At 46.3% G+C, this 27179-nt stretch overlaps 2 long non-coding RNA genes across 3 annotated transcripts; one reads left to right on the forward strand and one right to left on the reverse strand.

Annotated features, from left to right (window-relative positions):
* Positions 1 to 537: 537 nt before the first annotated feature.
* Positions 538 to 17695, reverse strand: LOC129533898 (uncharacterized). 2 transcript variants are annotated; one of them, XR_008680292.2, is made up of 4 exons: positions 17592 to 17695; positions 16912 to 17042; positions 2493 to 2700; positions 944 to 1949 (listed from the first exon to the last, which is right to left on the reverse strand). It is a non-coding gene; the product is annotated as an uncharacterized lncRNA (long non-coding RNA). The 2 variants fall into 2 exon arrangements; XR_010133720.1 differs by lacking the exons at positions 16912 to 17042; positions 17592 to 17695 and adding an exon at positions 7248 to 7478 and having other exon boundaries at positions 538 to 1949.
* LOC129533897 (uncharacterized) lies at positions 2392 to 25211 on the forward strand. Its single transcript, XR_008680291.1, has 3 exons — positions 2392 to 2640; positions 17246 to 17952; positions 21892 to 25211. It is a non-coding gene; the product is annotated as an uncharacterized lncRNA (long non-coding RNA).
* Positions 25212 to 27179: the final 1968 nt, after the last annotated feature.

Below are 27179 nucleotides of genomic sequence, written 5' to 3' on the forward strand. Positions count from 1 at the left end.
GCGCGTGTCCCAGGTTACAACAGGCCCTTCAGTCTTGGCTTGAGAAAAAACATGAGTCGACTAGGGCCCGAATGTGCTAGACTGTGTTAGTCACCTCCCTGCGCTGCCTCCCACCAACCAAGGAATCACACAGACCTCAATTCATGGCCCTTTGCAGTGTGACGTTGCCACTTGTGTCATCAAGAGCGGGAGTCTATTTCTCTCCCATCCCACACCTGGGGGCTGCCTTGTGACTTGCTTTGGCCAATAGGATGTGGCAGAAGCAAAGGGTGTGGGTTCTGGAGCCTAACCCTTGAAAGATCTCGCATGTTGGACTCCCACCCTTTTGGAACCCTGGGTCCACCATATTGTGAGGAAGTCTGTCTAGCTTGCTTGAGAAGAAGCCACGTGGAAGAGAATGGAAGAGCCCCAGTGGGTAACCAGCACCAAACTGCTGCACAGGTGAGGTTGTCTTGGACCCTACCCACATGAGTGAACCCAGGCAAGATCAGCAGATCAGCCCAGGCAACCCAAAGAATCATGAGAAAGAAATCATAATTGTTGTTTAAGGTACTAAGTTTTGGGGTAGTTATACAGCAGTAGATAACTGATACCAACCCATGGCTTGGGATCCAAGCTCCGTCAATAGGCATACTCAAGCTAAGCTGCACATTGAGTCCATTGTAGATCACAGAACCACAGTCAGCCTTGCAGGACTGCAAATGCAGGATGAAATATCCGTTGTTTTAAGCCACTGAGTGTTCAGTCATTTGTTTGCAACAGTCTTGTGTCAACAGCTGATTGACACGAGGGATTCAACCCTAGGAATGCCTGACTCCAAAGCCTGTTCTTCGCCTCATCACAATACCGTGCTGTTGTCCCTTAGGCCATGAAACATCTAAGACATATTGATCTCAGTTCCCAACTATTAATACATTCCCAGGCTGTTCAGAAGTGCCCGGAAACCCTTTGTCAAACATGGGTGCCATCATTGTAGAGCCTTCCAGATTGTTAGAAAAAGAAAGGAGTGGGGATTATGTGCTGAAAGAGATCGACAAGGAGCTATTTGGTAAACTCTATAACATTTGGCAAAGAATATATCCTTAAATACAAATTAAAATAGCTTAGGTCATACCTAGGAGTGCCAAGGCAGAGAACACTGGAGGAGCAGGGAGGAAAATATAGAAAAACATGTTCGTGACTTCAGGGTAGGGAAGTTGCAGACTCCATATAACATAAATATATTTTTATGAAGTTCAGAAATAAAGCTAAGCATGTTATTTGGGGACATGTACATATGTATTAAAACCACAGTGAAAATAAAGGGAGTAATAAAATTCAGCATGTTTGTTGTTCTGGGGAGAAGAGAGAAGGGCAACTGAGGCCGGGTGTGGTGGCTCACAGCTGTAATCCCAGCATTGAGGTCAGGAGTTTGAGACCAGCCTGGCCCATCTCTACTAAAAAATAAAAAGATTGGCCAGGCATGGTGGCACGCACCTGTAGTCTCAGCTACTCGGGAGGCTAAGGCAGGAGAATTGCTTGAACCTGGGAGGCGGAGGTTGCAGTGCACCAAGATCGTGCCACGGCACTCCAGCCTGGGCAACAAAGCGAGACTCCATCTCAAAAAAAAAAAAAAAAAAAAAAGAAGAAGAAGAAGAAGGGCAACCTGAAGGACTGCATAAAGAAAGTCAGAGTGGCCGGTTGCAGTGGCTTGTGCCTATAATCCCAGTACTTTGGGAGGCCGAGGCGAGAGGATCATGAGGTCAGGAGATTGAGACCATCCTGGATAACATGGTGAAACCCCATCTCTACTAAAAATACAAAAAAATTGGCCGGGCGTGGTGGCAGGCGCCTGTAGTCCCAGGTACTCGGGAAGCTGAGGCAGGAGAATGGCGTGAACCCGGGAGGTGGAACTTGCAGTCAGCTGAGATCGCGCCACTGCACTCCAGCCTGGGTTACTGAGCAAGACTCTGTCTCAAAAAAAAAAAAAGAAAAAGGAAGTCAGAGTGAGGCATGGATCATCTTCTAGATCTTCAGTTGGGTGGTAGAGTCCAGGTTTTCATTTTACCATTTTATATAAGTGTAGCATCCTCATGGATGGGGTATACTGTGATGCTTAGGTGTGTAGACACTGAGTCTGAATCCTAGTTTGCCACTCATTAGAGTCTTACACATGCAACTTAACCTCTCAGTGCCTCAGTTTCCTCATCTGTAAAACAGGTGTTGATGGCAACAGTACCTACCTCGTAGAGTTATTAGGAGGAAGTGCTTGAAACCGAGCCTGTGAGTTACATGTTATTAAATATATAGCCACCATTATACAATAAAATTGATTTGAGTCGGGAGAGGAGACTCATCTGTGCTCCTTCATTAACTCAACACTGATTATGTATCTGCTCTCATCGGGCATAGGTGCTCACATGCCAGGAGAAATAAGCTGGTGATTTATGTGGCACAGCACCATCGATCGATCTACAAAGGAAGCTTCAGTGCAGCCGTGTTGCTATACAGACCTCTCTCACCAAGGCATCATGAACTGAAGGGCTGGGAGAGGCCTCGTGGAGGAGGAAGAGTTTCGCTCAGCTTCTTGGGTGTGGGACTGAATGTGGTTCCAGAACTGGTCGCTGCCTTCACCCGCTGACTCTGGTCTCGGCGATGACAGTGAGTTCCTTCTTGGCGCCTTCAATGGGAGGGATTGTCGTGCACTTGGGGAGGAGTTGGCTGTGGAGTTAAATCATTAATTTGCCACAATTAAACCAGAGACTTCTGTCTCCAGCAGCAGATAAGCAAGCAGAGAGCTAACAACGAGGAAGGGCGGGGCGGTCTGACAAACCGGTTGTGAAGGGCAGGCTAGGCTGATTGAGAGCTGATAGGGGACTGTCATTGCTTTATTGTGGCAATAACGCCGTCAGGCATCTGGGGAATTAGGAGGGAAAGCCTCAGCTGGCATTGGCTGCAGGCACAAGGGGGGAAAACCCCAGCCAGACTTTTTCAGTCTGCTGGGCCACCAGAAAATGTTTTGGGGTCCCCGAGGTACGTGTGAGGCTGAGAGTTGGTGATCAGCTCCCCCGGTTCCTTCCTGGCTGGGCTACATGAACCGGGGACAGCTGGAGTGTTGAGTTTTGACATTCCCAAAGAGAAGCAGCTAAAGTCAAGAGGACTGTGTCACACAGAGATGGTGATCAGGGGAATGGAGTCCCTCGGAGGCAGGGAAGGAGGCAGGCAGCCTTAGGTTAGACTCCAGGAAGAACTGTCTCCTGAAGCGGTGATAATTGGAACAGGCAACATCTGTGTGCTTGCTCTGTGCCCAGTGCTAGGTGCTTTCCATGAATTCACTAATTCCTGAAACCCACAGGTAGGTCCTTTTATTGCCCCTCTACAGAGACGAGAAAAACTGGGTCTTGCTGAAATTAAACATCTTGCCCAAGGTAACGTAGCTCCGAAGTAGCAGAGACAGGAATTGAAATTGCAGAGCTTCCTCTCAAAGCCTCTAGATGCTAGCCTACCTCTTCAAAGATGCCCATCAATCAGAGATGTAGGACAGTCTTATCTCTGGAATCTTCCTTGGTTTTCTTGTTCTGGCATTGATCAGCTGGTGTGTCATACACACACACACAGGCACACACATACACACACACATTATATATATGCATACATGCCATGCATACACATCACATACAGGTACAAGCACACACATATGCACAAACATTGCACATCACACACATCTACACACACATTACATACATGCACATGCACATCACATACATGCACACACTACAGATATAATCCCTCCCCAACTCCTCCACAGCCCCCCACCACAAACCTTTAAGGTACTGACATGACTATAACAGAGTCATTGACCCTTAGTGGATTCTCTACCCCTGGACAGCTGTGGAAAGACCAGTGGCATTCCTGGGAGTACTTTGACGGTTGTACAGGGCCCAGCAACTCTTGGCTGCCGCAGCCCCCTGAAAAACAATGACCTTGAAGTTGTCCACCCTCACTGCGCTGGGCTACACTCATTGGGTCATGCTTCATTTTTGCAGAAGGCCCTTCTGTGAGTACTTTAAATTCCTGAAAAAGCTCATTACATTTTGCCATGGTCCTGAGGTGGTGACTGGGGACTGTCCCTGCTCTCATTGACTTGATTGAATTGAGGTCCAGATTAAGCCATAAAACAAAACCCAAAATGCAACCTCCCAAGCCCCCAACATGCCAAGACTGGCAGAAATTCTAAGACCAGGTAAAAGATGCTGCACCCCCTCAAGTCTGTTCAATGATCAGGCGGGGACTAGGGAATGCTGGTTTGACTGGTGTGCTCCTCCCCTGCCTTCTCTGTTGGGGGTCGTGTTTGCTTTGTGTTCTTGGCCACAAGGTTAGCAGGAAGGAGATCACCAATGCATCGTTGCATGTGCTGTTCTTTGATTTTTCTCTATTCTTCACCCTGGAAGAAGGAGTGAATTTATGGACCTGTTATGGACTGACAGATGCCCTCTGCAGAATTAGAGGCAGCCTGGGATGGAGGCTGGCTTCTGAGACTTACATCTTGAGCAGGATTTCTCAGTCTCAGCACCGTGACATTTGAGGCTGGATCATTCTTTATTATTATTATTATTATTTTGAGACAGAGTCTTGCTCTGTTGCCCAGGCTGGAGTGCCATGGCTCGATCATGGCTCACTGCGACCTCCACCTCCTGGGTTCAAGCGATTCTCCTGTCTCCACCTCCCGAGTACCTGGGATTACAGGCGCCTGGCACCACGCCCGGCTAATTTTGTAATTTTAGTAGAGATGGGGTTTCACCATGTTGATCTGGCAGGTCTTGAACTCCTGACTTCAGGTGATCCAGGTGATCCACCCATCTCGGCCTCCCAAAGTGCTGGGATTACAGGCATGAGCCACCACACCCGGCCTGGATCATTCTTTATTACAGGGTTTTGTCCTGTGCCTTGTAGCGTGGTGAGTAGCATCCTGGCCTCTACCAACTAAATGCCAGTACCACCCTGGCTTCCCAGTTGTGACCATGAAAAACCTCTCCAGACGTTGCCCAGTGTCACCAGAGTAGGGGGTGGGGCAAAAGTGTGTGGGTTGAGGAGCACTCATAGAGACGACTTCAAAGTTTTGGAGCACGACTGACTTCCTGCCAACAGTCACTCTGCCCCTCAGTCCCTTTGCTTCTCTCTCCATCCTTGCCCTTCCCATCTGTTCAATGGGCACTTCGATGGCCATGAACTAAACCATTTACTCTGTGAGTCAGGAGGAAAGCAAAACCCCAGCCACATCTCACGCTGGAGAAACAGGACTTTCTTTCCTTTCCCCTCAAAGTTCTAGTTTTCTGCAAGGTCCCCAGATGGCCAACTGAGAGCCTCTCGTCCGTCCACTCTGCAGGCGGGGACAAGCAAGCAACACAAACACCCTCTGTCCTTCCTCCAAAGGGAGAAAAGAGTTTTCCTCCCTCCCTCCATCCTTCCCCTCCCCTTTCAGAAACTCTTGGGTTGTGTTCACCCCCCACCCCCACCCTCACCGAGTCCACTTACACTGCCGACCCCTCCCCAGCCATTCCCCGTTCACTTCCCTCCCCTTCCCCTGGTACACCTGACTTATTTATTTATTTATGGCTGGAGTATTTGAGCTCAGGGTTAGTTCGGGTCTATTAAGTTTGCTCCTTTTCCTGCCTGGGAACCCGGGTAATGAGTAACCATAGCGTGCTTTGGGCAGCTGTCTCCGACAAACCGAGAGACGCCGTGGGAGCCGCATAAGGGAGCGTTTGTTCTGTGCCTTCTCAATAGTTCCTTGTGCAGGAGGCAGGGTGATGGGAGGGAGGGAGGGAGAAGGGAAGAAAGAGACAGACACTAAATCACTGCACTTTTGACAATTCCTCTCTTCTCTCCCACCCCGCATCCTCCCCCACCTACACCGATCAGATCTTTGTGGTGGGCTTAAGACTTTAAGACTTTTGTTGCTGTTTCCAGCAACACAGGAGCCTGGGAAGAGGCTCCTGTGTACCTCGTGGGGGTACTTTTGGGTGAGTTGCAGACTATATGGGGCCTGAGGGCTGATTTTTAACATGGGGATGGTTTGGGTGTCCTGGATCTCTCCCACTGTGTGTGTAAATTAACACAATGCCTATTGTTCCCTAGTTCATTTAATGATCCAATAAATCTCTAGGTATCTATTCCCAACCTTGTGGCCTAGATATGCTATAAAGCTGTTTGAAAAGTGCTTTCATAAAGCAGTCCAAGTGTATTACGGGATTAGTCATATGCCCCACAATCAACATGGGACTCGTTAGGGCCTTCCTTGATTTGTATCATTATGTAGACAAGAGAGACAGGCCAAGAAATATATTGTACATATGGCTTTTGGAAAATATCCTAAGTGATAGCCACATTCATTCATTCACTGCATGGGGATTTAGCATCCACTATGTGCCAGCTGTTTGGCTAGGTCTCAGGGGCAACTACGGAAATGAACAGGGCATGACTCTGGCTCTCAAATTTGCAATGGGGTAAGGAAAATAAGAAAGAACCCATGTCCCCGAATTACGGTAATATAAATTAAGCTGGAATATGTGCCATAAGAAAGGTACAAGCAGAATATCTAGAGAGAGGGGAGGAGGGAAGATGAAAATATTTTGGGAGCATGAAAGAAAGCTTGGCTTCAGGAGAAAAAGATGAAGGGCAGCCCCTCCTCCAGGCAAAGGAAAGGTTTTAGCCAAGAAATGAAGGCAGGCAAGCATGGGGCATATTTGGGGAACAAGGAAGGGCTGGGTTGGTTAAGACATGGGCAGATGAATCACCATCCATGCTGTGTTTTAGACAGATTAATCAGGCTGTGGTGTGTAGGGTACATTTAAAGGGGAAGAGATTAGAGATGACAGTTAGAAGTAGATGCCACCGGTCTAGTTGGAAGAAAATGAGAAAAGACAGGATGGGTAAGATGGTGGAGTGTAGGATTGTGGAGGGAGGGGGTAGCAACTGACCACATGTTGAAGAGGGCACAGTGGAGGTAGCCCTGAGGCTTTAAGCCTGGGTGGCCAGGAAGAGAAATCTGGAAAAATAGCATGACACATCATCAGGAGGTCCAAGGATGGTTCAGAACTGAGTAGCAAGATCAGTGGTCTGGTTTGGATGTGCTAGATCTGAGAGGCACCGAGGGGCAGATGTCTGAAAGCCAAGTGGCAACAGAGGTCTAGAGCTGGGGGGGATGTCAGGGGCGCTGTCTCTCCCTAGCATCCCCCTCTGACACTGGCACGAGAGTGGAAACTCACCCTTGAAACGTGAGCTGGATCTCCTTCCTTTGCCCATCCAGATCTTGTCTCCATTTCACCCCTGATCCGTGCCCCAAGAGCTGCCCTTGTAGGGATTGCATCAGCAGGCTCCCTTGGCCACTGGATTCCAGCTGAGTTCAGCAAGTGGAGCGAATAGCAGAAGATTAGAGGGTGGAAGGAAAGTAGCCTCACTTTCTGGCAGGCTGTCCTTTCTCCGCAGCTGCTGTCTCTGGGTTCTGGAAACGTTCTGCTCTCCTTGCCCTGTCTGACTTCAGAGGGTGGGGTCATGCCTTCCCACCACTGCTGGCCCCATGAACCTGCACTCTCCCTTGTTGGTTCCTTGAACCCTGCCCATCCCATAATACATCATCTCTGTCTTAAACTCTTTTCAGTCCCCCAAAGTGGTTGTGCTGTTTGTATCCTGTTAGGACCCTGATTCATCCAAAAACTGGAGTCAAAAGTCACACAGGGCCGGGCACGGTGGCTCACGCCTGTAATCCCAGCCCTTTGGGAGGCCAAGGTAGGCAGATCACTTGAGGTCAGGAGTTCGAGACCAGCCTGGCCAACATGGTGAAACCTCAGCTCTACTAAAAATACGAAAATTAGCTGGACGTGGTGGTGCATGCCTGTAGTCTCAGCTACTCAGGAGGCTGAGGCAGGAGAATTGCTTCATCCTGGGAGGTGGAGGTTGCAGTTAGCCAAGTCACGCCACTGCACTCCAGCCTGGGCAACAGAGTAAGACTCTGTCTCCAAAAAAAAAGACACACAGAACAAATCCTTTTTCTCTTCTTTTATGCATGGTATTTCTGATCAAACAGAGGCCTTATAATAATGGAATGGACAAATAATTATTACAATTGAGAAAAGTTTCATAAACTGAAGCAGTTTGCAAATTTTCTAGGTTTCTTCTATCATTCAGATTATTAATGTACCAGTTGTTGATCTCTTTCTCTTTAACATTTATGGAGTTTTCTCTGTCATCCTTTGTCAGCTTCTGACTTCCCCAGGGGACTTCACATCTTTCTTTTAGTGCCGAGGTGAATTGCTCCAACTGAAGCTCCTCTTTTTGAGCGGCTTCCACCTTCTTTCCTCTGGCAGTGCAGAAGCAGGCCGTTTGCCCTGGTGAGCTACCTCCAATTGAACCATCATCATCTGAGCATCAGAGAATTCTGAGCAGGAAAACTGAGCCTTGTTCCAATTTATTGAGACTTCTTCCAAAACTTAGGAAAATGTTTAGCTGGAAGATAGTCTGTAAGTATCAGTCTGTTTTAAAATATAGGCATGCACACCATGCCATGATAGCTTTCCCATCTCAGTAGTTGCTGTGACTGTCTTTGTGTTTTGTTTTGTTTTGTTTTGTTTTGAGACAGTCTTGCTCAGTTGCCCAGGCTGGAGTGCAGTGGCGTGATCTCGGCTCACTGCAAGCTCTGCCTCCCAGGTTCACGCCATTCTCCTGCCTCAGCCTCCCGAGTAGCTGGGACTACAGGAACCCGCTACCATGCCCAGCTAATTTTTTTGTATTTTTAGTAGAGATGGGGTTTCACCATGTTAGCCAGGATGGTCTCGATCTCCAGACCTCATGATCCACCCGCCTCAGCCTCCCAAAGTGCTGGGATTACAGGCGTGAGCCACCGCGCCCGGTCATGTTTTGTTTTTTGAGACTGAGTTTCACACTTGTCGGCCAGGCTGGAGTGCAATGGGGTGATCTCAGCTCGCTGCAACCTCTGCCTCCTGGGTTCAAGCAATTCTCCTGCCTCAGCCTCCAGAGTAGCTGGGATTACATTCACCTGCCACCATGCCCAGTTATTTTTGTATTTTTAGTAGAGACAGCGTTTCACTATGTTGGCCAGGCTGACCTCAGGTGATCCACCTGCCTCGGCCTCCCAAAGTGCTGGGATTTCAGGCGTGGGCCACTGTGCCCAGCCAGCTGTGACTGTCTTTATCATGACCTCTTAATGCATGGATTGGGAGCTGCAAGGAGTAGATCCCCAAGTGGGACTAGCATGGATCCCAGGGTATTTATTGGAAGGATTATGTCAAAACAAAGCAACAACAACAACCAAGAAAGAATGAAATATCAACTGGAAGGACAGAAAGAATATAGTCCATCTTCTGGGCACGTGTGGAATGAGTTTTCTCTGCACGGAGCTTTCTTCTCTCTCTTTACAGATCTGCTTTCTTCATTTGGGAGGAAACATGAGCACCCTTTTGCCCTTGACTTTTACATCTTGCAGCTTTCACTGAGGGCGAGTTTCTCTTATTCGGTTCTAGTCAGCCAAATCTCAAGGCAGGACTCTGATTGGATTAGCTAAAGTCAGATGCCCATCCTTGGACCCGTCAACTGTAGCCAAGGGGAGGAAGAAGGCCATGCACCAACAGAGCTGCTCCTGCCAGAACCGTGGGATGAGGTGGGAAGTGTTGTTCTCAAAGGAGGAGCGGGTACCAGGTGGAATAATTTGCATTATAGGTATTCTAAAGCAGCAATTAGTTTTAGAAACAAACTTATCACATAAAGAGACTCTCAGCTCAACAAACACTATTTGACATATTCACAATTTAATAGAAGCTCTCAGTTCAATAAACAAATATATGAACCAAGTAACTGCAGTGTTGATGTAGGAACAAATCATTATTTTCTGATTGTTGATGGACATGATAAGCAGAGTCTACTACTGAGATGGGAAAGCCATCATGGCACAGTGTGCATGCCTGTATTTTAAAACAGACTGATACAGACTATTTTCCAGCTAAACATTTTCTTAAGTTTTGGAAGAAGTCTCAGTATACCGGAAAAGGCCCAATTCTCCTGCTCAGAATTCTCTTCTGTATAGTGCTGGGTGCATAGTATACATCAGAGAAATCTGCTTCTAAAGGTGATAAATAATAGGTGTGTTAAATTAGTAAATTGTATTATCTACTGGAAGTTGATAAGTGCTACTGAAAAAGAAAAGGAAAGCAGAGTTGAGACAATCTCCAGTGCTGGAGGGAGGCATGGCCATTGGGTTGCAATTTTAAATAGAGGCTGAGAGCTCTTTAAAAAGGAGACATTTGGGGCCGGGCATGGTGGCTCACACCTGTAATCCCAGCACTTTGGGAGGCTGAGGTAGGTGGATCACGAGGTCAAGAGATCGAGACCATCCTGGCCAATATGGTGTAACCCTGTCTCTACTAAAAATACAAAAATTAGCTGGGTGTGGCGGCCGTGCATCTATAGTCCCAGCTACTTGGGAGGCTGAGGCAGGAGTAGTCGCTTGAACCAGGGAGGCAGAGGTTGCAGTGAGCTGAGATTGCGCCACTGCACTACAGCCTGGTGATGGAGTGAGACTGTGTCTCAAACAAGCAAGCAAACAAACAAACAAACAAAAAAAGGAGACATTTGGCCAGGCACAGGGGTTCAAGCAGCATTTTGGGAGGTCAAAGCGGGAGGATTGCTTGAGGCCAGGAGTTCAAGACAAGCCTAGGCAACATAACGAGACCCTCATCTCTACAAAAAATTTTAAAATTAGCCAGGCATGGTGATGCACGCCTTTAGAACCACCCACTTAGGAGACTGAGGTGGGAGGATCCCTTGAGACCAGGAGATTGAGGCTCTGGTGAGCTATGATAGCATCACTGCACTTCACAGCCTGGGCAACAGAGCAAGACCCTGTCTCAAAAAATAAAAAAAGAGGGGGGACATTTGAGCAAAGATTGGAGGACATGACATTTCCTCTGTTCTTATTGCATACTTCTGCTGCTTAGTTTAGTACCCCATTAAAAGTAACGTTTGGGTTGGAAATAAATACTATTTAATAATGACTTGACCCATTATTTCTTGCTTCTAATTTGTGGCCATTAAAAGAAATGTAAACCCTTCAAGGACACAAAGAGAGAGATTTCCATGCTTCATATGTTCCGGTTGAACCAAGTCAAGTCATAGATTTTAGAAGAGCAAAGAATGTTGCCCCACCCTTTCGTTTTATAGGTGAATTGTGAATGCCTGGCCAAAAGCCACATGGTGAGCTAGAAATGCAGTGGTGATTAATATGAAATCAAATGCATCCACAGAAATGCACTTCAACAGAGTGACTCAAATGGCCAAGAATGGAGAGCAGACAGTCCCTTCTTATTTCCCTGGCTTATATTAAAAATTTCTAGATCTCACCATTTGCCATTAAATATCACATTCCAACTGTTTTTGATGATATTGGTAGTATTGCATTGCTATATTGGGAAACATTAAAATGACAGTGTTTTTCAAATGTGCCTTTATTCACAAGGTTCATTTGGAATGCCAGCATAAGACTAGGCCATCACTCAGAGAGTGTTTCTCCTCATTACTTATGAGCGGCTTGCTCTTCTCCCTTCTCTCTTTAACTATTTGTCTCTACTTGTATCATGTTACTGGTCTTTATTATAATTTGTAGAGATGTGTTTTTGCTGAGGGCACCTCCTATCATTTTTTTTTGAGATGGAGTCTCGCTGTGTCTCCCTGGCTGGAGTGCAGTGGCATGACCTCAGCTCACTGCAACCACCGCCTCCCAGGTTCACACGATTCTCCTGCCTCAGCCTCCTGAATACCTGGGAGTACAGGTGCATGCCACCATGCCCCACCAATTTTTGTATTTTTAGTAGAGACAGGGTTTCACCATGTTGGCCAGGCTGGTCTTGAACTCCTGACCTCAAGTGATCTGCCTGCCTCAGCCTCCCAAAGTGCTGGGATTGCAGGTATGAGCCACTGTGCCTGGCCTCATTTTCTTAAATAACAGCTTTATTGATATATTATTCACATTCCCTGAAGTTCACCCTTTAAAATGTACAACTCAGAAAAGTCATACATTGATCATCACTGTCTAATTCCAGAATATTTTCAGCACCCCCAAAAGATACCCCATAACCATAAGCAGACATTTCTCATTCCTTGCATCCCTCAGCCCCTGGCAACCATTGATCTATTTCTGTCTTTAGAGATGTGCCTATTCTGGACATTTCATATAAATGGAATCATACAGTTAGTGGCTTTTGTGTCTGGCTTCAAGGTGCATCTATGTTGCAGCATGTGTTAGTATTTCATTCTTTTTCATGGCTGAATAATATTCCATTTTACGGATATATCAATTCATTCATCTGCTGATGAACATTTGAGTCACTTCTACTTTTGGGCTATTATGGTTAATGCTGCTATGAATATTTGTGTACAAGTTTAGTATAGATGTACGTTTTCAGTTCTCTTGACTACATACCTAGGAATGAAATTGCTGGGTCTTATGGTAACTCTATATTTAATCATCTGAGGATCACCAGGCTGTTTTCCAAAGTGGCTGCAGCATTTTACATTTCCACCAGCGAGGATGAGGGTTCCAATTTCTCCACGTGCTCACCAACATTTGTTGTTATCATGTCATCTTCAAATAGAGATAATTTTGCTTCTTTTTTTTTTTTTTTTTTTCCAATCTGGATGACTTTCTTTTTGCCTAATTGCTCTGGCTAGAACCTCCACTACAATGTTGAATAAAAGTGGTAAGAGTGGACATACTTGTCTTATTCCTGACAAGAAACCATTCAGTCTTTCACCCTTAAGTATAATGTTAATTGTAGGTTTTTCATAGATGCCCTATGTCAAGTTGAGGAAATCCCCTTCTATTTCTAGTTTGTTGAGTGTTTTATAATGAAAAGGTGTTGAATTTTGCTAAATGTGTTTTCTGTGTCAATGGAGATGATCATGTGATTTTTGTCCTTTGTTCAATTAATATGGTGTGTCACATTGATTTTTCTATGTTAAACCATCTTTGCATTCCTGAGATAAATTTCACTTGGTCATGGTGTCTGCTGTTTTTATATGTTGCTGGATTTAGTTTGACAATATTTTGTTGATGATTTTTGCATCTACTCATAAGGAATATTGGTCTGTGTTTTTCTTTTCTTGTGGTGTCTTTGTCTTGTTTTAGTATCAAGGTAATAATACTGGCCTCATAGTATGAATTGGGAAGTTATCCCTCCTCTTCTATTTTTTTGGAAGAGCTTGTAAGGGATTAGAGTTAATTCCTCTTTAAATGTTTGGTAGCATTCATCCACGAAGCCATCTGGTCCTAGGCTCCGCTTCATGTGGTTTGGTTTTGTTTTAACTAATTCAGTGTCTTTTCACTTGTTATGGGTCTGTTTAGATATTCTATTTCTTCTTGACTCAAATACTTCTTGAAAATAGGTAGGTTAAAAGTCAACTTGTCAAAGTAATTAAAGAGTTGTTCTTTTCATTTGAAATGATTGCTGTTGGTAGTGTTGAACTTCCGCTGTGGTTTTGAGTGGTAAAACCATGGAATGAGAGCCCCCTGCACTTCGGGGCCTGGCGTGATGCTCCTCATTAATGTCATGCTAGAAAGCTCACTGTCTATCTCTGAATCCCAGTTTCCTCATCTGCAAAATGGGCTTAATCACATCATCCTTAAAGTGTGTCAAGGGGATCAGGTGAGACATCCATCTCATGCCTAGCATATAGTAGACCCTCAATAATGATGATCTGTTTTCTCTAGCAATATATATCTGATACTCACCCACTAGGCGCTGGGGACCCTTCTAGGGACTAAGGATACAGTGAGCAAAAGCAGAGACCCTGGTGGTTACATTCTAATGGAGGAGAGATCAAAATAAACAAACACTTAGAAAGGGTCTAAGGAAGTCTTTGCCTGATTTTAAGCCAACAGAGACATGGGCACAGCAGTCAGGCAGGTGCAGCTCCCATGTGTGATTTTTAATGATCAGAGCTAGGCTGGAGAACCTGATTGTCCTGGGACCAGGTGGGCTTGCCTGAGCTCTCAGTTCCCCCTTTCAGTTTAGCTCTAGGGACAGTCTTCTGAGGCCAAGTTAGGATCTATAGAGCAGGCCTAGCAGAACTACTTCTGAGACTCAGTGTCCAGGCCTTACAGACTTTAGATAAATTAGCAGCTGACTCCAGAAACCTGGGCCCATGGCTCTTGCCCACCAGTCAGTGGCTTGTTCTGAGGACAAGGTGGAGAAAGTGGCCAGGAGCATGACTCTGCTGGGGGCTTTTCCTGTGCTCAGTGGAGGCCTCTTCCCCTGTTCAGTGGGGGCTCTTATAATCAGTGGGGGCTCTTATAATCAGTGGGTGGCTCTTCCTATACTTAGTGAGGTTCTTCCCCTTTTCGGTGGGGGCCTCTTCCCCTATTCAGTGGAGATCTCTTCTCATACTTGGTGGCGGGGGTGGGGATGCGGGTTCTTCCCATAGTCAGTGGGGGGCTCTTCCCATGGTCAGTGGGGGGCTCCTCCCAAAGTCAATGGGGGGCTCTTCCCATAGTCAGTGGGGGGCTCCTCCCATGGTCAGTGGGGGGCTCTTCCCAAAGTCAATGGGGGGCTCTTCCCATAGTCAGTGGGGGGCTCTTCCCATGGTCAGTGGGGGGCTCTTCCCGAAGTCAATGGGGGGCTCTTCCCACAGTCAGTGGGGGGCTCTTTCCATGGTCAGTGGGGGGCTCTTCCCAAAGTCAATGGGGGGCTCTTCCCATAGTCAGTGGGGGGCTCTTCCCATATTCACTGGGGGGCTCTTCCCACAGTCAGTGGAGGGGGGCTCTTCTCATATTAACTAGGGGGGCTCTTTTCATATTAACTAGGGGGGCTCTTCCCATATTCACTGCGGGGCTCTTCCCATGGTCAGTGGGGGGCTCTTCCCATAGTCAGTGGGAGGGCTCTTCTCATATTAACTGGGGGGGACTCTTTCCATTCAGTGGGGGGCTCTTCCCATGGTCAGTGGGGGGCTGTTCTCATAATCAAAGGGGGGCTTTTCCCATATTCACTGGGGAGCTCTTCACATGGCCAGTGGGGGGCTCTTCCCATAGTCAGTGGGAGGGGTCTTCTCATATTAACTGGGAGGGGCTCTTCCCATTCAGTGGCGGGGCTCTTCTCATAATCAAAGGGGGGCTCTTCCCATGGTCAGTGAGGGGTCCTTCCCCTCTTCAGTGGGGGTTTCTTTCTCTTTTCAGTGGAGATCTCTTCCTATACTCGGTGGGGGCTCTTCTCTTGTTTCTCCTGTATACCAGTTCACAGGGCACTGTGTTAGAAGGTGACAGGGAAGTGGGAGGCACCTTTTACAGCATGGTGGGAGAAGGCTCTTCTAGGGAGGTGACACTGGGCAGAGAACCAAGTGGTAGGCATGAACCAGACATGCAAAGCTCCTGGGCACAGGAGGGTGTCCCAGGCAGAAGTGATGCCTCATTGGTACATTTGAGAAGCAGTAATGGTCTTTTCTGCCTCCTTTACTCCCTCCCTGTATCTTTTTTTTTTTTTTTTTTTTGAGACAGAGTCTTACTCTGTCACCCAGGCTGGAGTGCAGTGGTGCGATCCCAGCTCACTGCAACCTCAGCCTCCCGGGCTCAAGTGATTCTCCTGCCTCAGCCTCCCGAGTAGCTGGAAATACAGGCGCCCACCATCACACATGGCTAATTTTTGTATTTTTAGTAAAGATGAGGTTTCACCATGTTGGCCAGGCTGGTTTTGAACTCCTGACCTCAAGTGATCCACCTTTCTTAGCCTCCCAAAGTGCTGGGATTACAGGGGTGAGCCACCCCACCCGGCCTCTCCCTGTGTCTTTTTACTCAACCTTTCTAAATCTCATGCAGACTCCATCTTCCTCAGAGCCCGCTGGTGCTGGGAGAAAGAAAACAACCTGTGCTTTCCAGCCCGTGGCTCCTTAGAGACAAAATCTCTTAGTGAGGTGTGGAGCCCCGAGTCCTTGAGCTCCACTGCCGGTTGTCCAAGACAAAAAGCTTTAGAGGCATCAAAGACCACTTCTTTGCTGAGATGGATCAGAATTGGCCTGAAAACCTATTTGCCTTTCCAGAGAGTTTTCTTTTTGGTTTATTTAGTGGCTAGCAGCAGTCTCTCCAAGGGAAACCACTGGATTTATTAATGAGAAAATGAAGGCTTGTGTTTAAGCCTCGTCTCTGGTAAGTTGCGTGATGCTGAGGGGCAGATGTTTACAGTGGCTCCGCAAGGGTGCAGGCCTCGCCCTGGCAGGTGGCTGGGTTTCTGCCATGCTATGGTCCTATGCTCACCTGCCATGTCCTCTGAGGTCATCGGATGTGGCTTAACCTCAGCTTTCAAGGACAGAAGGCGACTCTTCTAGCACCTGCCATGACCCCGACATTTCCTGCTTCCCAGAACCGTCTATGCTTCTCTACCAGAAGAGCTTTCTACCCAGGGACATGTCAGCCAGGTGGAGGGGTCAGGCAGTGATCTGCAGGGCGAGAGGGTTAGTCCCTGGGATACCCATCAGGTCCTATTCCTGGGTAATCTGACTAAAGTCTTATTTTCTTTGGATGCAAAATCTCACCTGGGCTAGGACAGATTAGCTTGAAGATCTGTGGAGGTGCAGCTTCTGGCACCAGAACTTTAGATGCTGGATGAATATTGACAGGGACTTAGTATGGAGGGAGGTGTGTTATCTTTAGTGCTGGGCTTAGGAACTGGGCTCACTAAAGTGAGGGCTTCAGCAACAAATTGGGCTGGTCATCTCTGTAGGACATCTCCTGCAGGGTGACTGATTTCTGTCAAAAGCTCAGTGGCTGATTCCTCTCCCCAGGGAGACCCGCAGTGGGGCCCCATAAGCAGGTTTTGGCTTCCTGGCTTAGTTGATTTAGAACAGGTCTATTAGGTTGAACTGAATGACATGTCCTACCTTCTTTGGATAGCCTGGGCTGCTGATAGGCCCACTGTCAGGCAGGCTACCCTAGGTCTTGGTGGTTGCTGCTGCCTCGCTGTGTGACGTTGGGTGAGTTGCTTTCCCTCTCTGGGCTTCACTTTCTACCTCTGTAAAATGAAGGGTTGGATAGATTTCTTAAGAATGTGCCTTTCACTTCTAGGCTGAAGAATCAGATCCTTATTATCTCTCCCTGCCCTGGGCCTGAAACCTAGAAGCTTCTCAATAAACATTTCATTGAATGAGTGAATGAATAAATGAATAACAATGTGATGGTTTGTTATTTTTTTCATCAGCTGTGTTTTTTCTACAGAGCCCATGGAACAGACTTACGGCATATGACCTCATCGGAGACTTGTACATGGGGCCAACCCCTCATTTTCCCACAGGAAACCCACACTCTAATTAAGGGCTGACCCTGAACTTGAATCTGAGTCTTCTCTTTCTTCAACAGAGAGCCATCTCTCCAGCCCAGCTGGCAAGTAGACAGGTGATGTTACAGGAAAAAATACACAGCTTGTGCCCTTGGAACTACTGGAGTTCAAAGCCTGTTCAGCATCTTCCCACCATGTGATCCGGGTCGAATTCTTCAGTTTCTCTAAGCCCATTTTCTCATCTGTGAGATGGGGAAGTGTAATCAGTTCTGAACCCACATATACCTCACTGGGCTTGAAAAGGCCTGAGTAGGCATGTGGGGCTTTACTAGCTAGCCATCCTTTCTGCCGCTCTCCCTCATTCTCCTTCAAGCCCCCCAAAGTCCTTGGTGGAGGAGGAAGTGGAGACAGAACGTTTGGTGTTGGGTGAGGTACGTGAGGAGGCTGATTTCAGAACCTCCAGGAAACAAAGCTTTAGTGTTCCGAGGGCAGTGCCCGCCTGTGCCTCCTCCTCACAGGGGGTAGTAGGAGTGGGGTGGGGCCGAGGCATTTCCCAGCACAGCTCAATCACATCTCCTGTGCCTGCCCTTGTAACCTGCTCACTGGAAAGGAAGAAATGACCCAGGGAGAAGGGAGGGCATTTGAGGTGAGTGCCTGAACTGATGTCTTAGAGAATATTTGCATGACAAAGCTTCTTGCAAAATCTGGGTAGGACTTCCAGTTAACCCCCTGGAGGAGGCTTGGGGAAGTTGTGCTCTGAACCCACACACACCAGGTCGCCTTTCTGTGTTGCCCTATTTGGTTTTGCTAGTTCTGCCACAGGGAGAAAGTGTGTTCTGGATGGGTCCCCTCCCTCTGTCACCTGGTGCCGGCACTTCTGGGTATCTGGGTCTTTCTGAAGCCATTTCATTCACGTTTCCCCTGGATGTGAGACTGTGTTGTGTTTGTTCTGACTGTCCTCTTGTAGAAGAGATGGTAGTTTTGCTTTTCTCTCCATCATACCCCTGGAATGCACTTCTTTGCCACACTCCAGCCTTTGACTCAGTCACCTCCGCATCACCCTTTCACCAAACTTCTCTGTCTGCTTTTAAAGCCAAAGTCAACTTGACTAGACCCTTTACTGACACTGCCATTTGCTGAACTAGCTTTGAATTCCAGTTATTCCAAGGCACAACCTGTGGATTTTCCTATTCTTTTTTTCTTTTTTTGATACAGGGTCTATCTTTGTCATCCAGGCTGGAGTGCAGTGGCACAATCACGGCTCACTGCAGCCTTGACCTCCGGGGCCCAAGCAATCCTCCCACCTCAGCCTGCCAAGTAGCTGGGACTACAGGCACATGCCACCATGCCCAGCTAATTTTTGTATTTTTTTGGTAGGCACGGGGTTTCGCCATGTTACCCAGGTTGGCCTCAAATGCCTGGGCTCAAGTGATCTGCCCACCTTGGCCTCCCAAAGTGCTGGGATTACAGGCGTGAGCCATCACGTCTGGCCAGATTTTCCTTTACATCACCTGCCTCTCCATCACTTATATGGGTGTGATGGGTGTGTATGTACCAGTGTCGGATGATCTAGTTTTGATCAGTTTCATAAGTTACCCCTTCTTCAAGAAGCCTCTTTTCCCTCTAATATAGCATAGGTTTATGTCTTCCTTTGTTCTTACCATACTCTGCAATAATTTAATTTAGTTGTTTACTTATTTATTCCATCTCCCCACAAAAAAGAGACTTTGACTCTCACCTTTGTTATTATATCCCCAGTGCCTAGCACAGTACCTGGAGCTTACCAGATGCTAAATAGATGTTTGTTGAACAAATGAGTGAATGGTCACCACAGTTCAATCTAGAGACAGAAAGCTACCAATTCACATTCTTCATAGCACCTCTAGGACAGACACTATCCTTTTTATATCACAGACCATCAAGAGTATTGACTGGTAGAATGATGTTGGCACGTAGGTGCAGGCTAATTAATTCCACCGGCTTGGGCGGCTTGCTGTAATACCAAGCTTTTGGTTAGGACTTTGTGGGTGAGCCGTCTGGAAATTGATTCAGCACAGTTTGGGGAAGGAATCCGTTTGTCCACATTCAAGAGCACTATTTACCTGCATTTGCTTTGTTGGCAATTTAACATTATCAATCAAATTAAACCAGCCAATGTTGACTGAGCCCCTGTTAAAAGGATTAAAAACAAAAAAAAAAGCAAGCAAGAAAGCATATGTGATATACTCCTTGATCCCAGAACACTTAAAATTAATGGGAGGAGCCAGAAATGTACACATCTTAACAACCACTGGTGAAAGACAGTATATCTCAATGTCAGATGAATGGAGCGCATGATAATGTAAGGGAAGTTCTGAGAAGACAGCCATCGTGGGGGTGGGGTGGGAAGGAAGGTCATCCCAGGAGTCTGAAGTACCTGCCTGGCACAAGGCAGGGCACACAAGAGGCACTCTGCAAGGACAAGCCCAGCAAAGTCCGAAAAGCATTTCTGGCAGATGGGATGGTGTAAGCAACGGTGGTGGTGGTGGGGTCATCACAGTGTGAGGTTGTAGGACCTGCACCAGGCTGGGAAGAATGGAATAAAGGAAATATTAGACATTTGAAAGCCATGAGTCACAAACACTCAGAGGGGTGAAGGGGATGGAGCAAAAGAATACAGAATGTGTCTAAGCTTGGAACCCTGATGTCTGGGAGACTTAGAAAAATCACAGGCCTCAGCAAAGAATCCAGCAGGAAAAAAATGATTTGTGCTTGGTATCTTATTTTGGATTCTTCTCGAGGCAGAGAAACGTTTGTGTGTAACTGGATTTGTGAGTTTCTCTTTGGAAGAACAAAGAGAGAGAATTAGGAGGGAGAAAAGTCAATAAAGGGTGGCGAATGAGAGGTTATGCTGTGGGCATACAGGGCTGAATCTCACTGGGGACCCTCCAAGCAACTCAATAAAATAAACTTCAGAAGTGCCAAATCAGGCCAGGTGCAGTGGCTCACACCTGTAATCCCAGCACTTTGGGAGGCTGAGCCGGGAGGATCCCCTGAAGCCGGAAGTTAGAGACCAACCTGGGCAACATAGCAAGACCTCATCTCCACAAGACAAATTTTGAAGTTAGCTAAGTGTGGTGGCATGTGCCTGTAGTCCCTAGTCCCACTACTTGGGAGGCTGAGGTGGGAGGATCACTTGAGCCCAGAAATTCAAGGTTTCAGTGAGCTAAGATTGTACCACTGCACTCCAGCCTGGGTGACGGGTGACAGAGACCCTGTCTCAAAACAAAAACAAAAACAAAAACAAAAAAACCCAAAATTGCCCAATCGAAGGATGGAAAAGATGGAATATTTATCTAATGACTCCCTTCCTTGAGGGTTGTCCTTAGACAGGGTAAACTCCTGGCACTTCTGAGATGCTTCTGCAAGGAGCTAAACAAGCCCAAAGAACAGCAAGAAAAATAAAAGAAAGAAAAAAACAAGAGTCACAGGTAGCTGAGGCAGGAGGTGGCCACTTGCTGGAATTGTCCACTGTGGCTGCAGGGCAATTTGGTAGCAAGGGGCCATTGGGTGGGGCATCATCAGTGGGTAGTTATAGACACTTGTTCTTAGACAGCCTGGGTTTCAGCTGGTGTAGACATGTCTAATGGGCAGTCAGGAAGGCAGACCTGGAATCGAGCCAACCACTTCGTTGGCAGGATTGGGTATGAGAGGGAGCAAGGTACTGAAGAAAGGAGACCCAGGGACAGCTCAGGACTGGAGCCTGGGATGCATCCTACAGGTAGGGGGCAGGAAGGGAGCATAGTCAGTGGGCAGAGACCTCGTGCCTGGCACACAATGGCAAAAGCCACAGGAAAAGGGGATTTCGGGAAAAGAAACTGCAGAGAACAAAACTAAGAAGGCTAGAACCAGCACCCTGGATTCGGTGGTTAGTGGTTAGCAGGTTTCTGGGGCCCTGGAGAGGAGACTGGTTTTTTTGTTTGTTTTTGTTTTCATTTTTGTTTTGACATGGAGGCTCATGCTGTCGCCCAGGTTGGAGTGCAATGGTGCGATCTCGGCTCACTGCAACCTCCGCCTCCCGGGTTTAAGCGATTCTCTTGCCTCAGCCTCCCAAGTAGCTGGGACTACAGACATGCACCACCATGTCTGGCTAATTTTCATATTTTTAGTAGAGACAGGGTTTCATCGTGTTGGCCAGGCTGGTCTCGAACTCCTGACCTCAAGTGATCCACCCTCTTCGTCCTCCCAAAGTGCTGGGATTACAGGCGTGAGCCACTGCGCCCAGCCGAGAGGACACTTTTAATGGCATGGTAGAGGTAAGTAAGAGTCAGAATGTAGGGACTCAAGAGATGAGATGTCCCCTGCAGGCAAAGAAGGATGAGTCCATTTGATGAAGCCAGGAGGAAGGAAGGAGGAAGATGGCGGAAAGGGCTGCGTGACCCTGTGCAAGTTACTCTGAGCCTCTGCTGTCTCATCTGTAGCACAGCAATAATCATCTTTCCTGTCTCTTAGGGTTTCAGTGAGCATTATAGGTTTATAAGTGCTTAGCACAGAGCTGAACATTTAGTAAGTGCTCAATGAATGCTTTTTATCATTTATTATTAAGGGGAGAAGAAGAGGATGGAGAAAAAAACTGGATCATCTCGTGACATGGAAAGAAAGGTCTGAGCTCTGACGATCCCCTCACGTGATTATAGGCATGAGGACTCACTCTTCGAATTGTTTGAAAATTGAATGGACTGGCTCACACCTTCTGAAATTTCTTGGAAGCTCTGGAGTAACCATTCCACTAAAGAACAGCGTGTTTTTGGCTGAAATCTGTGACTGTTTGTTTTTGAGTTATTTTAATCTCCGTGTCAAGCATGAAAACCTCAGCAGCCTGGGATTTATGATTAGATCCCACTGGCATGCCCTCTCACCTCTCAAACATGCCACAGTGCTTTGGCTCTCTCCTTGTGCAAACCTCCCTTTGATATTTTTGGATATCGATACCAAGTGTATCTGCATATTTTAACCAACTGATATGCATATCCTGTGATCTGAGGCATTCGCTCAATGTGGGGCATCAGGCCAGCTGTGAACTTCCTTTAAAATTTACTTTGTGTCAAATGATTCCCTAATGCTATAGCTCCCTTGAACTGCTAGATTTATGAAAATTCTGCACAACACATAGCACAGAGAAAAAAAAAAAAGAGTGTTGCAAGACCAGATATAGGATATCATTTGATTTGTTTAAAACACTCTGTCCAAGGGGTTTTGACTTGCTAATTTAAAAATAATTCTAAAATTAGGTACAGTTGACCCTTAGTATCCATGGGGGATTGGTTCCAGGATGCCCTGTGGATACCAGAATCCAAGGATGCTCAAGTCCCTGACATAAATGGCTTAGTGTTTGCATATAACCTACTCCCCTCTTCTTATATACTTTAAATAATCTCTAGATTACTTATAATGCCTAACACAACGCCTTTGCATCACTTCATTTATGTGGATTCAATGTAGTACTTGGTGTGAAGAAAATTTAAGTCTTGCTTTTTGGAACTTTGTGGATTTTTTTTTCTGGAATGTTTTTGATCTGCAGTTAGTTGAATCCACAGGTGCAGAACTATGGACACAGGGGGCTGACTATGTATATTTATATCCACTTGCAAAATTAAGAATAAAAATAATATGCATCAGCAGGTGCAGATTCTGATGCTCGGTGGACAGTATGAAGTCTTCCATTTTTAAGGAAGTCTCAGGCGATGCTGCTGTTGCAGTCCTGTCCAATAGAATGTTCTGTGATGGTGGAAAGATTCTCTATCGGCTCTGTCCAATACCTAAGCCACACCTTTCACACATGGGGGAGTGGGATGGGCAATGGAAGAGCCCAGGCAGGGTAGGGAGGGGGTAGAAGGAAGGACAGCAGAACAGCTAGGCTCACTAAGATCCTTAACATTTATTTAGTGCCTGTAATGGGCAAGGCAGTGTGCTGGGTGCTTTACACCTGTTCAGCCACATTCTTACATCAGCTTGTGCAGAGCATTTACTCTTCCTGGAACAATCCTCGGGGCAGCGGGTACAACAATGTAAAAAGATCCAGTCCTTGCTGCTGGGAAATTTATAGACACGTTAACTGAAACTGTGGAGTAGGATGAAGTTTCTGAGAGAGGAGTCCGCATTTTTACCCTGGCCCTTCTATTTCCTCTGCAACATTAAGCAAGGTGCTTCATTGCTCTCAGTTTCGATTTCTTTGTTTCTAAAATGGAGTTAATCATAGTACCTACTGTTGGCTTCTTGGGAGATTATATGACGGGACACATTGTAAAGGTTCAGGACAGTGTCTGGCACCCAGCAAGCTCTCTGAAAAGACCAGCGCCTATGATGGTGTTGGTCCTACCCGTGAAGACAAGTGTGTGCTGGCACCAAGAACTCTGATCCAAGTGCCATAGTTAATTTTGAAATACCTAATAAGCCTCAACTATGTGCAATACTTTAAATGGTGGAGACGGGAGGATCGTGACAAAGGGGAATAAAATGCAAGACCTCAAGAAACTTAGTTTAGAAAGGGACTCAGAGTGCTTGGTGGTTTAATGGAGTTCTCTCAGTTACTGGGGATCTGGGAAGACTTCATGGAAGAGGTGGTGTGTGAGCTGCCCCCAAAAAGCAGATAGAGGAAGAGTGCAAAACTCCATAAGCAGAGGCAAAGGGCCTTCTGGGTAGAGGAGGCTCTGGAAGCCACAGTGAGGACTAGAGGAATTGAGGTCTTTTTGGAAATATTAAATATTCCAGTTTTCCTGGAGCACAGGACAGGGGTTGTTGGGGAGCACAGGAGAAAAGATTGAAAAAGTAGATTAAGGTTAGGCTGCAGAAGGCATTGATGCCAGGCTGTTGAGTTTATATGTGAATTTGTGGGCAACGAGGGGCTTCTGAAGTTATTTTTCCTCTGCAATTTTCATTTATTTTCACCTGAAATGTAATATGCTCATTTTAAATTTAATTGTAAATGCAGAGGTCTATGAATAGTTAAAAACTCTTGAAGAAGACAAAGTGAGAGAAGTTCCAAATAAGGTGTAAGAAATGAAAGGGCTTTGCGCAGTGGCTTACGCCTGTAATCCCAGCACTTTGGGAGGCCAAGGTGGGCAGATCACCTGAGGTCAGGAGTTCCAGACCAGCCTGGCCAACACAGCAAAACCCCATCTCTACTAAAAATATAAATATTAGCCAGGCACAGTGGCACACGTCTGTAGTGCCAGCTACTCGGGAGGCTGAGGCAGGAGAATCCCTTGAGCCTGGGAGGCAGAGGTTTCAGTGAGCCAAGATCACGGCACTGCACTCCAGCCTGGGGGACAGAGCGAGATTGTATCTTAAAAAAAAAAAAAAGTATTAGAATTAAGACACCATGATAATGGTACAGAGTTAGAAAAACTGATCAGTGGAACAGAATAGAGAGCCATGAATCTACTCAAAAAAGGAGAAAATTTGATACACGAGAGAGGGTTGATATTGCAATTGTTTTTATCACCATATATATGCATATTTATATTAAATACATATGTAACTTTTAAAATAACATCTCAATTTTAGAATAGATTTACAAAACCATTGCAAAAATAGTACAGAGAGTTCCCATATACCCACTGATATGGTTTGGCTGTGTCCCCACCCAAATCTCATCTTGAACTGTAGCTCCCATAATTCCCGCATGTTGTGGGAGTGACCCAGTAGGAGATAATTGAATCATGGGGGTGGTTTCCCCCATACTGTCCTCCTGGTAGTGAATAAGTCTCTGATGGTTTTGTAAGGGGTTTTCTCTTCCGCTTAGCTCTCATTTTCTCTTGCTGCCGCCATGTAAGACATGACCTTGCTCCTCCTTTGCCTTCCACCATGACTGTGAGGCCTCCCCAGCCACATGGAACTGTGAGTCCATTAAACCTTGTTTTCTTTATAAATTACCCAGTCTTGGGTATGTCTTTATTAGCAGCGTGAGAACAAACTAATACAACCACACTCAATTTCCCTTATTATTACATCTTACATTAACATGGCACATTTGTAACAATTATGAATCAATATTGGTACACTACTATTGACTAAAGTCCCACACTTTATCAGATTTCCTTAGTTTTACCTAATGTCCCTTTTCTGGTCCAGGATTCCATACAGAAGACCACGTTCAGTCATCAAGCCTCCTCAGCCTTCTCTGAGCTGTGACAGTTTCTCAGACTCTCCTGGGTTTTGGCGAACTTGACAGTTTTGAGGGTTATTGATGAGGTGTTTTGTAGACCATCTCTCAATTGGGGTCACTGTGTGCAGCCAACGCTTAAGAAGTGGGGAGTTATACTCCACTTCCTGGAGGGCAGAGTATTTACATACATTTTTTGAAATTCTTCTGCACAGATTTCTTTTCCTCTGTGTATTTATTTTTCCAATCACCTAATTATATCAATATGAACTCATGAATTTTTTTATTACTTTGGTTATAATCTAATACCACTTTACTTAAGTTGTTGTTCAAATGGTTCCCCCACTTTGGCGATTAAGAGCTCTTTCAGTTGGTTTCTATGTCCTTCTGTCGTGGTCCCACCATTGTATGGTGTGTATGCTTGTGTGTCAGTGTGTTTTAGCACTTTCTTACTTTCTGACACTATGAGGTGCTCCAGGCTCATCTTGCATATTTCCTGCCCCAGTCCTAGAATCAGCTGTTTCTCCAGTGAGCTCTGGTTCCTTCTGTTGGACAATAGTATAAAAACAAACCTAGGTGCTAAATGATCGCTTAGATCCAGTGCTCATTGCTACTGGGCTGCCATTGCTTCTGGACCCTCTTAGCAGAGAGAGAAAGGAAATATATGTGTGTATGCTAATGCATGTACACATACAATTCTTATTTTTACCTCTATCTAGCTATGTATGCATGTATGTTTGTATCTGTCATCTCTGTGTTATGCTAAACATGGGTTTATACCTCTCTGGATGTTTTAGGAGCAAGGAAGAGACATGATTCCAGCTTTACCTGGGGAAAATCAATCTCACAGCAATGAGAAGAAATAAATGACTAGTTAAAATTAATTTCTATATTTTTCTAATTATTCAAGTGACTAATGTTTGCTGTGCAGAAATTTAAGAAGACTGAGGACTAGAATGAATTACAATGCAGGAGAAAACAATAACCATGCATAGTCAGCAGCAGGCACTGATACCATTTTGAGATGACTGGATGCCCTTTCGTATGCTAGGAATATGCAGCCCGTGTTCTGGAAAGTGGGGAGAAGGTCAGGCAGCTCCTAGCAGCAAAGCTGCTTTATCCTCAATATCCTGTAGGGGAGGGTTTAGGGAGTTCGGATATCCCTGCCTTTGACATTCATCTTGGCCTCAGTTTTTCTCTTACCTGGAAGCAAGAGAGGAGTTGATTGTGAGTTCAGAGTGGAAATGGTGGCCAATCCAGACCCTGCACTGCCACTGACTCTCCGGGAATGTCAGCGCCGGGTGAGAGCCAGGATTCCAGGGCCAGACCTGAGCTTGTCCGTAGCCTGGGACTTGAATGCGGGGAAACTTGGGCACAGTGGCAGGTGGAAAATCAAGTCTGTGCTTCAGGGGCATCTAGGAATGCCCTGTCTATCTTCTCCCCTCCCAACCCCATTTACCCAGGTGCCTCCTGTTACTTTCAATACTAATGCCTTCTTTTTTTTTTTTTTTTGAGACAGAGTCTCACTCTGTTGCTCAGGCTGGAGTGCAGTGACGCAATCTCGGCTCACTGCAACCTCCGCCTCCCGGGTCCAAGCGATTCTCATGCCTCAGCCTCCTGAGTAGTTGGGACTACAGGCATGCACCACCGCACCCACCTAATTTTTTTTGTATTTTCAGTAGAGATGGGGTTTTGCCATGTTGGCCAGGCTGGTCTTGAACTCCTGACCT

The sequence above is a fragment of the Gorilla gorilla genome, chromosome 4 (assembly GCF_029281585.2).
Source record: "Gorilla gorilla gorilla isolate KB3781 chromosome 4, NHGRI_mGorGor1-v2.1_pri, whole genome shotgun sequence".
NCBI lineage: Eukaryota > Metazoa > Chordata > Mammalia > Primates > Hominidae > Gorilla > Gorilla gorilla.